Source organism: Azolla caroliniana, unplaced genomic scaffold, assembly GCF_043228905.1.
Source record: "Azolla caroliniana isolate FFs.n. ecotype wild unplaced genomic scaffold, voAzoCaro1.0.p SCAF_12, whole genome shotgun sequence".
Lineage (NCBI taxonomy): Eukaryota > Viridiplantae > Streptophyta > Polypodiopsida > Salviniales > Salviniaceae > Azolla > Azolla caroliniana.
The window spans coordinates 19,308,656-19,319,655 of NW_028230447.1; positions in this window are offsets into that span (position 1 = coordinate 19,308,656).

The window sequence follows — 11,000 nt, forward strand, 5'->3', positions numbered from 1 at the left end:
CCGTCCAATTTTTGACCGTGAGACCGAATCATGAGCGTAACTGCGAGACTCTCGGCGACGACAGCCGAGGGGATTTTTAAAGAGGGCTATCAAGGTGTGGGGCCGCGATAGTCCGAACGCGCCGAAGGAACCCCACACCTGTACCATAGGTAGGAAATTTTGGCTCTCCGACAACGGAGGTTGTACATTAACTGGCATCAATAGCAGGAGATCGGATGATTCCGGTCAGCTCAGTGGAAATGTACAAAGTCATCGCAGACTTTGGGGAACGGATCAGGTCGGATTGGACGGCCTACGTAAGTACGAAGTACAAGACTGTGGACCGAAAGGTGAGGCCTGTCACAACACCCTTGTTAGAGGGCAATGAGAAGCATATAAAGGGGGTCGCGTCGGACCCAAGTTTACAGAATCCGGCCGGCATAGGACACCGGTTCACCGACATAATGCTACGGGAGCTCAAGGTTGGTGGGGGTGGGTTTCTACTGCCGGCGGAGGAGGACCGGTTTCGGAGAATGCTCGGAAGGCACGGGAAAGCCTTCACATTCTCGCCGGAGGAGATCGGGTGCGTAGACCCGACAATCGTAGAACCGATGGTGATCTTCACGGTACCGCACGTACCGTGGAATCTCAAACTGATTCCGGTGCCTAGAGCTCACATTCCGGAGCTGATGGAGCTGCTGAAACAGAAGGTGGAGATGGGCATCCTCGAACCGTCGAGTGCCCCATATTCGAACCGGTGCTTTACTGTGCCAAAGAAGAACGACACACTGCGCTTCATACAGGACCTGCAGCCGGTCAACAAGGTGACCATTCGAAACGTAGGTATTAGACCGACCATTGATGAGTTCGCGGAGGCCTAGGGAGGTCAATCTACTCGGTCGGGGATCTGTACTCAGGGTACGATCAGTTCCAACTAGCCATAGAGAGCAGGGATGTCATGATGATGCGGACTCCTCTCGGCCTAGTTCGGATGTGTACCCTACCGCAAGGGGGAATGAACTCGGTGGCGCACATGGTGAATGCGATGAACAAGGTGTTGAGGGACTGCATCCCGGACATCACCATGCCGTTTTTGGACGACATCCCGATCAAAGGATGTCCTGTGGAGGACAAGGACGAGTCGGTCGGGCCCGACGGTTGCCGGAGGTTCGTGATGGATCACATCCGTGACTGCGAGAAGGTGCTACAAAGACTCGAGAGCGCGCGGCTCACCTTCTCCGGAGAAAAATCAGCCTTCGGACAGCCAGAGATCCTGGTAGTCAGACATATGTGCGGGCCTTACGGCCGGAAGCCGTCCCCTATGAAGGTAGAAGCCATCTCCGCGATGAAGGATGATTGCGGGTTGGTCACGGAGGTCCGAAGGATCCTGGGGGCATGTGCGTTCTATTACATCTCGATTCCGCACTATGCGCATGTCGCAGAACCACTTTACGGGTTATTAAAGAAAGGGCGCCGGTTTGAATGGAGGACGGAGCACACGGAGTCGGTCCGGAGACTGAAGGAAGCGCTCGCCGTGGCACCGGCTCTCCGGAAAACGGTTTACGGCAAGGAAGTCCCCATTTGCGTGACGGTGGACACGAGCCTGACTGGGATCGGGTGGGTGATCAAACAGGAAGACGAGGATGGTGTACGGTTCCCGATCCGGTTTGGGGCAAAGGTATTGAGCGAGCAGCAGCGAGGATATGCCCAAATTAAGTGCGACATATGGGGTATCGTTTCGGCAGTCAAGGCCGACAAGGACTATCTGATCAGGACGAAAGTGATCATCGAGACAGACTGCCTACCAATTCTGGGTATGGTTTCTGGATGCGCGACTCCGGACCTGGCGATGCTCAGGTGGATCGCGTACATCAAGTCCCTGAACTCGGAGACACGACACATCTCCGGAAAGGATAATGCCATGGCCGATATGCTTTCAAGGGCGTGGTTCAGCGATGAGGACGGCATGGTTTCGGACAACGAAGAAGTCGATGAGGACTTCTCCGGGTCAGCTAACGTGGCAACTAGGACGGGGAGCACTCCGGTGCTTAACGAGTTCGACAAGAGCGAATACGATGGGGAGTGGCTCCAAATAGGAAGGTTCCTGCGAACGTTGACGCCGGACACGACGTGGACTAGAGAAGAGGCCAATCGGGTGTGGAAGAAGGCGTACCAATTCTTCCTACGAGGAGGACACATATGGAGGCATCCGAAGAAGCGTAGCGGCACCCCACTCCACGTAGTGGCAAGGGAAGACGAGAAGAAAGCGTTGCTTACGGCATATCACGAGAGTCCCTGGGCCAGACACCGTGGGACGTGGGCCACATTCGAGAAGCTCAAGGGTAAGTATTGGTGGTCGGGGCTGTACTGGGACGTGCATCATTTTGTGACAACCTGTAAGAATTGCTAGATGCACTGTACAATCCGACATCGAGACGAGCTTCATCCAACCTACCCACCAACCATCCACTTCAAATGGATGGTGGATTTAGTGACTATGCCGATGGGGGTAGGACATATGCGATATCTGGTACTGGCTCGGGAGGACCTGACGAACCAGGTGGAAGGCCGAGCGTTGCAGAACAAAATGACCACGGCCGTGTGCCGATTTCTTATTGAAGAAGTGGTGTGCTGGTATGGGTGCGTGGGAAAGATCGTGGCCGACTGCGGAGAACTAGACACGCAAGAGGCTAAAGAGCTGTTTGATCGACTGGGGGTCAAACTCTCCCTCACTACGGCGTACAATCCGGAGGCCAACGGGAAGGCAGAGCATGGTCACGGGCCCATTGTGAAGGCATTAGTACGTGCATGGGAAGGATAGGTCGGGAATTGACCGCAGCTCCTTCCTTACGCACTATGGGTGGATCGAACTATGCACAATTCGGTGATGAGGTTCATGCCAACGAAGCTGATGTACAGGCAGAGGCCAATCATGCAGGTGGAGAAAACGATCACTTCGTGGGCCGCGATGGACTGGAAGGACAAGATGAGCCGGGAAGAGTTGCTGGCAGTAAGGATCCGACAACTTGAGCGAAGACCAGAAGATGTGGAGCGGGCGAAGGAAACACTGCGTACAGCACGAGAAAAGAACAAAGGTCGGTTCCACCGTACTCACCGACTGAGGCCGAGGAAGATCAAGGAAGGTGACTGGGTGGTGGTGTATGACAGCAGCCTCGACAATCAGCACAAGGCGGTGCGTAAGTTTGTGAGGAGGTGGTTCGGGCCCTATGCGGTAACGAGTGCGAACGACAATGGCACGTACCATCTCGCGGAGCTCGACAGGACACGGATGGCGATGCCGGTAGCAGGAAAAAGGGTCAAGGTATTCAAGAAGCAGCAAGACGAAGAGCCAGACCCGGAATGTGCGACTGACGATGACGATCGGCTCGAAACGAATGATGATTCGGGTAGCGACGGGTGATAGCGGGCCGGTTTTCTCCGACAAGTGTTGTATCTAGCGTGTACCGGTGGATGCGCGCGGTTTAGTGGGGGTGGATGTCGTGGAGAAAACCGTCCCTAGGAGGAAATGAGAGAAACCGTGCACGAACCGGCCCTTCCATGTGTGGGTGTGTGAATTGATAACTTGTACATAATTATGTGTAGGGCGGATGATGTAAATATACTAGGTGCGACTCATTTATTAGGGAATCGATGCGTATCTCTGTCCGAAGAGACAGAGAATAAAGTAATGTGACTATGACTGAAGGAGAACGGACTCTCCCCAACAACCTATATAAGGAAGAAGAGAAGGAAGAACAGAGGCATCGTGCGTTAGCGAGGACGAAGTGTTGCCGGATCGTGTACCGGGCTCTCTCTCTCCTCCTTCGGTTGTCATTCTCTACGGGTTTTGGAGATCGTCTCCTCTGCTTCGTGGATAGCCTGTGCACTTCCATCAAAGGCTCTCCCTTCGCATTTCTGTGTTTGGCGTGTGACGCCTGTGTGTGGGTGTGTGGACTCTCGTGTTGGGTCTGTTGTCGGTGTGCCGATTGTAATCGTTATTGGTGTTATAATCGAATTGTTCTGTTTTCTCTCTCTCTCTCTTTCACTATGTTCAGCAAACGCTCTCTCTCTCCTCTCTCGCGCTCCTTGGTTCAGGGCCCCCGCGGTCCCGTCTCATTTCACCCGCGAAAGCGTAGTAACACGACACCGGCGTAGAACGTGAGTATCAGTGGAAGTCGTTACTTTGTAACCTTCATCGATGACTACACTTGATACACTTGGGCATGCTTGATCAGGAAGAAAAGCGAAGTATTCCCCTACATCTTGAAGGTGAAAAACCTTGCCGAATGGGAGACAGGCTGAAAGATCAAGTGCCTAAGTTCTGATGGCGGGAAATAGTACTTTTCCAACCAATTCTCTACCTATCTACAAAAGGAAGGAATTCGACGTGAATTCTCCTGCAGATACACGCCCCAACATAATGACGTGGCCAAGAGGAAGAATCAGACGATCGAAGAATCTTCTATGGTGTTGTCACTGGGCTGGACAAGCCACTAACACAGGGTGTCCCTATGGAACACTTCACCAAAGGGGTGGTACGGTAAGGAATGTGCAGACCATAATACAGAACTGATCCTTCCCGGTTACTATCCGGAATGATTAACTTGATACACGCGTGTGATAATCACATTAAGTATAGAACGATATTAACAAGATAAACAATATGTAAAGATGTTACCCGTTCCTTTGGGTGAACACCTTCGATAGATCTGTGGCTATCGGTATTCAAGGGCGTGGTACGTGAAGGCTCGTAACAGAGGCGTCGTGAGGGAGAAAATGATCAGAGATAAACACTAGCGAGATCTTGATAGGCGTGGGCGGTGCTGAAATCATAGGTATGAACCAAAGCACAGACACATGGAGCAAAATGGGCACAAATAAGATATATTACTGCGACAGAAAAAGGATTATAGAACACGGCCTACAGCCGGTGACCTTACAGGATTATCTAGTTACGACGGACTAAGCTAGTGCTTCCGCCTATATTTTTTCTTCTCCCCCGCTCTGAGGTACTGGTCCTCGTTTAAATAACGTTTCCCCTAATACACAGCTGAGCCGTCGGTGGCCCATGATACTTGGACTCGGCGTTTGCTAATTTCCTCATTTTACATTTCTGTCCTCTAGACAACACCTGGCACGCCCGTGGGACAGGACCTTGTCCGTCGGACCCACGACTTACAAAATACTAACAATATTACAAAAATTTCCTTTTAGGTGTGATCCTCATTTCATTCCTCTTTTAAGATGTCGAGGATGTTTTCGGGGTCCGGGGTGGTGGCAGGGTGGTCTAGTTGGACTGTCGGTGCGGGGGGTTGAGTTTGGTCCGGGGGTGTCATATCTTCTCGGGCGTCCGCCTCAGGTGCGACCGATTCTTCTGGTGGGGGTGTGGGTTTGAGGGCGCTGACCTCTACTTCGACTGGATCTGGTACCGTGTGGGCGTCCTCGGGAGGTCTGTTGGCCGGGGCAAGTTCCTCTTGTGCCGTGTCCGTGATCCCCTCGTTGGAAGGTTCTTCCTTCGGCTCTGTGGCCGTTGGAGGGCTGGTTGGGATGGCTGTGAGTCGTTCTCGTTCGAAGGCTTCTGCTTCCAGGCGAAACAACATCTGACCGTCATTGAAGTCCTCCAGTATTTGCTCGATTGCCATGGTGTGAGATTTTGCCAAGGATTGGTAATCCTCGGTTAAATCTGCACGCAGGTTTTGTATGCTGGCTTCGTCCATTTTGTAAAAGCCGCGGCCCTCCTTCCGTCGGTTCTCGGCGTCGGTGCGTAAAAAATGCAATTCGGCAGCTTGGGCTGCCCATTCGTCTCCTGCGCGACTTAATGTTTCCTCGACCTTTTTGGTGAGGTCCTAGCGCTGTTTCTCGATCAGTATTTTGATGCATGTCTCATCCATGCGGGGTTGTGCTCGAACGGCTATTAATTCCTGTTTTAAGCCGTTGACCTCAGCCTGAAGCTTCTTTGCTAGTAGTTCATAGGTGGCTTGAGTGTTCTTTGCATCCACGGTTACGAGCTGGATAGACTGCTCGTAATGCTTGGTGAGTTCTTCGGTAGCTTTCTCCCATTCTTTTTTACACGCGGCCCGGACTTGTTCTTGTTCGACGATTCTCTCTTCTTGTAGGGCAAAGTAGGAATAAGATAATTCGTCTTTTTGCTCCGAAAGTAGCTTGCATTTGATGAAAAACTCGTCAGCCATTTCTTTAAGGGTCGTACGCTGACTCTGCAGCTCGGCATTCTCCGCGATCATTCTCTCCTCCCGTTGGCGATTTCTTTCCTCCTGCCGGTGGTTCCAGTCTTTCGCATTGTCGAGCGCGGCCTGTAGGTCATTCTCTGCCACTGTGACCACGTATTCCTCCAGCTTGCTTTTGAGTTCAGCTTCTTTGCCCGCGGCTTGCGCTTGTACCCGGCCCAGTGCTTCGTTCTGCTCGTGTATCCTTTGGTCGGCCTAGGCTCTAATCTCGGCCATCTACTTGGAAGCTTCTTCTTTTAGGCGAGCCATCGCCTCCTGATGCCGTTGTTCGTGTCTCTCGGTTCGCCGTTCTTCTTCTTTAAGCTCCGCTCGGTAATCCCGGAGCGGGGGTTCTGTCTGGGTTGCCACCTCGGTCTTCTCCATGGGTGTGGCCGCCTCGGTTGTTGTGCAGGCATCGACCATTTGTAACGAGTCCGTTTGTGTGCTGGCCTGGATCGTCAGGATTGAATCCGTGACGGTGCTTTCATCCATCATTGTTATGCGTGGAGGGGTTGGGAGGGCCTCGGTGGTCGTGGCCGGAAGGCTCAAGAGTTGTTGTTCCGGTCGGTTTTGCTCCCAGGCTGCTAGTTTCTGTTTCGCAGCGTGCCATAATTCCGTAGCCACCTTAGCCTGTTTTTGAGCTATTTTTATCTTTCGGGCCATGTCTTTGGTTGCCCGTGTAGTGCGATCCAGGTCCCTATATGCCTCGATAAGGGCCGTCTTCAACTCGGGGACCTCCATGAGGAGAGCGACTTGTTTTGCCTGCTTCTTTCTCCCTATTTTTTGTAAAGCCCTGTCATCCTGGGGCTCAATTTCACCTAATAGCGCGCGTTGAATCATTTTTGTTTCGGCATGCTCTTCTGCCATTCGAGCGGCTACCGCGACTTGGGCTCTGGCGAGGAAGTCAACCAGCTCGAATGTCGTACGGAGGCATAGGAGCGCACTAAATTCGTAAGCCTCCGCGGGGAGGTCTTTATACCCGAGGACTTCATCCTCCGAGATCTACGTTGTCTGCCCATGCTCGATCTTTCCTTGGTTCAGCGATGCCTCCTCAGGGATGATGGCCACCAGGTTGCTCTGGCTGACAACTAAGGCTTGCTCCTGTTGTGGCTCTTTCTGTTCTGCCGAGGACTCGCGGTTGAGTCGTCTTCTCTTGCTCAGCTGGGTTTGGGGTTCCGGGGCCGGTAGTGTCGTTTCCTCCGCCTGCTTACTTTTCTAGGGTCGTGGTGGTGTTGCCTGCTGTGTGTTGGGGTGTGGGCTAGGCCCTGGGGAAATTATCGAGGGGCGCGACGTTGGCTGTCGAATGGTGACATCATCTGTCGTGTTGTCCTCCGTGGCTATCTCCTCCTCCCATTCTTGGCAGGTCTCAGAAACTGCCCTTTTTTGTTGGGGTTGGGTGGGTGGTGGTGCAGATGCGGGGTTTTGGTTGGCGGCAGGAGGTGAAGGCGATGTGGGCTCCTCCCATGCTTCGTGGCTGATGGCAACGAATTTCTCTCTCTGCCTTCGTGGTGGTGGTGGGGACATGAGTGTGCGAGGGGAAGGAAGAGAACAGGGTGGGTATAGAACCATCAAAAAGTGGGTAAGAACAGACAACATCTTCTTACCGGACTGGAATGAGGCTAAGGCGGCGTGGAGTCCTTCGCCTGTGATGATTCCCCAATCGACTCTGTTTCCTTCATACGCGCTGATGATGATGGTTGCCTTGATCTACGACATGCTCGTCGGGTTCGTATGCACGAACGCATACTCCATCAATATACAAGCAATCTCCCCGAAAGCTTTGTTGGGACCGCCATACGTGCGATATGCCTTCCCTGAGGCTGAGTACTCACCGAAGTACTCTTTCAGCTTCGATGCCGGGGGTATGTCGACCTCATGGTCCCCTCCCCGTTGCAGGTCCAAAACAGCCCGAAGCACGTTGTTGGTGATGGCTTCGGGACAAATACGTTTAGCCACTCCTTGGGCATCTGGGTGCGCGGGCGCATCGATGATCTTCAGGTAACCGCCCATTCCCTGTTCCTGGAGCCAGGCGTGGGTTTCTGTTGAAGCGGTAAGAGGCATGGTGGAGATGGAGGCGGGGTTTGACTGTGTGGAAGAGTGAAGAAGATTGATGAGGCGAGGGCGAGACAGAGGAGGAACAGCAGGAAGGGGAAGTTCAGCAGAGGGGCTATGAGAGCGAAAGAGGGTGTTAATCGGCTAATTACTAACTACTACCGATACAGAAGAGTGAACGTCGCTACTCAACATTCTAACAAGGAATTGTGTTTTACGAACAGAAATATACTATATTAATCGGTAATTACCGTGATCGTTACTTAGTTATAAATTAGGAAGATTGCACTTAACAAAATAGACAATAGAAAGAACACAGAATCCATACATGATATTCCTAACTTAAACTTATATTACTAAATAAACGACCTTTCTTACAATGCCTTCGGTTCCCTTTTATAGGTATATCGAAGGTCTTTTCTCATCAAGAACTATTCCTACTTACTATCAAGAATTACAAAATTATCTAACTAACTTAGTTCTCTTCGTTCACTGCTGAGTCATCGATCCGAACAGTCGATCCGAACCGACTCCGTTTTCGACGCTTTCCCACTTGTTCGGTAAAACTGACTGTCCGGGTCCGGGTAACACTTGGCACGTCCGTGGGCCAGGACCTTGTCCAGCGAACCCACGCCAATTCCTGTAGCTCTTCATCCGAATCGTTCAGAATATCAAAAATCGAAGGCTCTTCTGGCCTTGGATGTATTCCATCTATATCTTCCTCTTCATCTTCATCTTCATCTGTGTCCCAGTCGTCATTCGGAGCAGGTTTTGAATGTTGTGATTCGGTTGGCTGCTCTGGTTCACTTCTTCCGGGAGCTTGAAGACCAGGAGTCTTGCTGGTTCTTTCGGCTTCGATTTTATCCAATTGGACGGAAGTGCCTATATCATTTTTGTCGAATTCTTGCATAATACGTTGAATTTCTTCTTTGTAAAATGCCGCAATTTCGTCCATATCTTTCATGATATCCTCTTGGATATTGTCAATATCCTTTTGTGCCATTTTAAAAAAACCTGCACCTTGGACCTGACGGTTATTTTTGTCGGCACGCAATAACTGTAATTCCGCCGCTTGTGCCGTCCATAACTTCCATCCTTGCGCAAGGGATTCGTCGATCATTTTCTTTGCTAGCTTTCGATGTTTCCCTATGATGTGCTGCACTTTGTCCTTAGTGATGCTTGCGTCGAATTGAGCGGCTTGCAACTCTTTCCGTAAATCCGTAATGGTGGCTCGGTTTTCACTTTCAGCCTGCATTAGTTTGGATTCGACTACATATATGTCCAGCCGCCTTTGTTCCGATATCTTCCGGATTTCGTTCAGTTGTTGTTCGAATGCCGATTTCTCTTTGCTCCATTCCTCCTGCTGTTCCGTAATTCTTCTGTTGACTTCTTCAAGACTCCGCTCTTTTTCTGTCAATTGACTTTCCTGTGACACTATATACCTTTCGAATTCCTCAATTTGTTCGGTATATGTATGATTGGCCGTCTTAGCTTCTTCCAGATTTTTCTGTAATTCGTTTATTAATTGATTTTTTTCTTCGAGAACTTTGTATTGGCCATTCTGAATGGTTTCTATTTGTTTTTCTAATTCTGTAGTTCGAAATACAACATTGTTGGCCCTTGTTGTTTCTGCTTGACGTGCTTTCTCGGCGTCCTCCAATTTCTGCTACCATTCTGACTCCGACGCCATAGGTCGTGCCTGTGTTTCCCATTTGTTTAGACTTTCTTTTAGTTCTTTATTTTCTGTCTGTATGTTACAAAACTGACGTTTCAGCACCTCCGCCGATGCTGATACACTTTTGTATCTTTCAGCCATATCACTGGCTGCTTTGCGTGCCTTTTCATATTCTCTATGAATTTCGACCAGTGCTTCATGTAATGGTGGCATTTCAATAGCCTCCCCTCTATTCTGTGCATTTCTTTTCCGGCCGATTTTCTCTATGTCTGCTTTTTCTTGAGGTTCCAACACTCCTCGTAAGGACTTCTATATCATTATTCGGTCATGATGTTCTTGAGCCAGCCGTTCTGATACTTCTGTCAATCTTCTAGCCAACCATTCAACCAGTTCGTATGAAGTTCCGAACTGTAAAATGGCAGCTAATTCATGTGCTGCTGGTGGAATATCCAAGCACCCATGTGCTTCCCGAATTGCTACTTTTGAGGATTGTCCTTGTTGAAGTTGTGTCGAAACGCTCTCATTCCCTGGTTTTATTACTTCTGTTACTACAGGCGTATTCGAATTTTCCTTTGTGCGTTGCCTTTTCGGTGCTGACTCATCACTGTTTTCTGGTTGGAATTGCCGATTAGCCTTTTGTTTAACCCTTGTCCTTTGTGGCATCTCCTCTGCTTGTTGTCGATTTTCTGTCGACTGCTGCTTGTTTATCAAATGGTCAACTGTTTCTTGTTCGGCTGCTGGTTGCCTGTTTTCGGAATTCTCTGGTCTTGGTGGTTCCGACTGAGGCATTTCCGTTTGTATATTATCGGCATGTGCCGATTCTTCCTCTATCCATTCTTCATGTGCTACCTGTCGGTGTCTTCGAGGTGCTTGTACTATCGGTGGTCTTCTTGACTGAACAGGAGTTTCCGATTCTTGAATCGGAAACAATACCGATAGCCAACGACCAAAAATTTGCTTCATTGGTTTTCCTGTTTTTACCCCTTGTAGCTGCTCTCTCAGAGCTTCCCCCGACAATAGTGGCCAATTGAAATCCTCTTTTTCGTATGCGGCTATGATAAACCCATCCC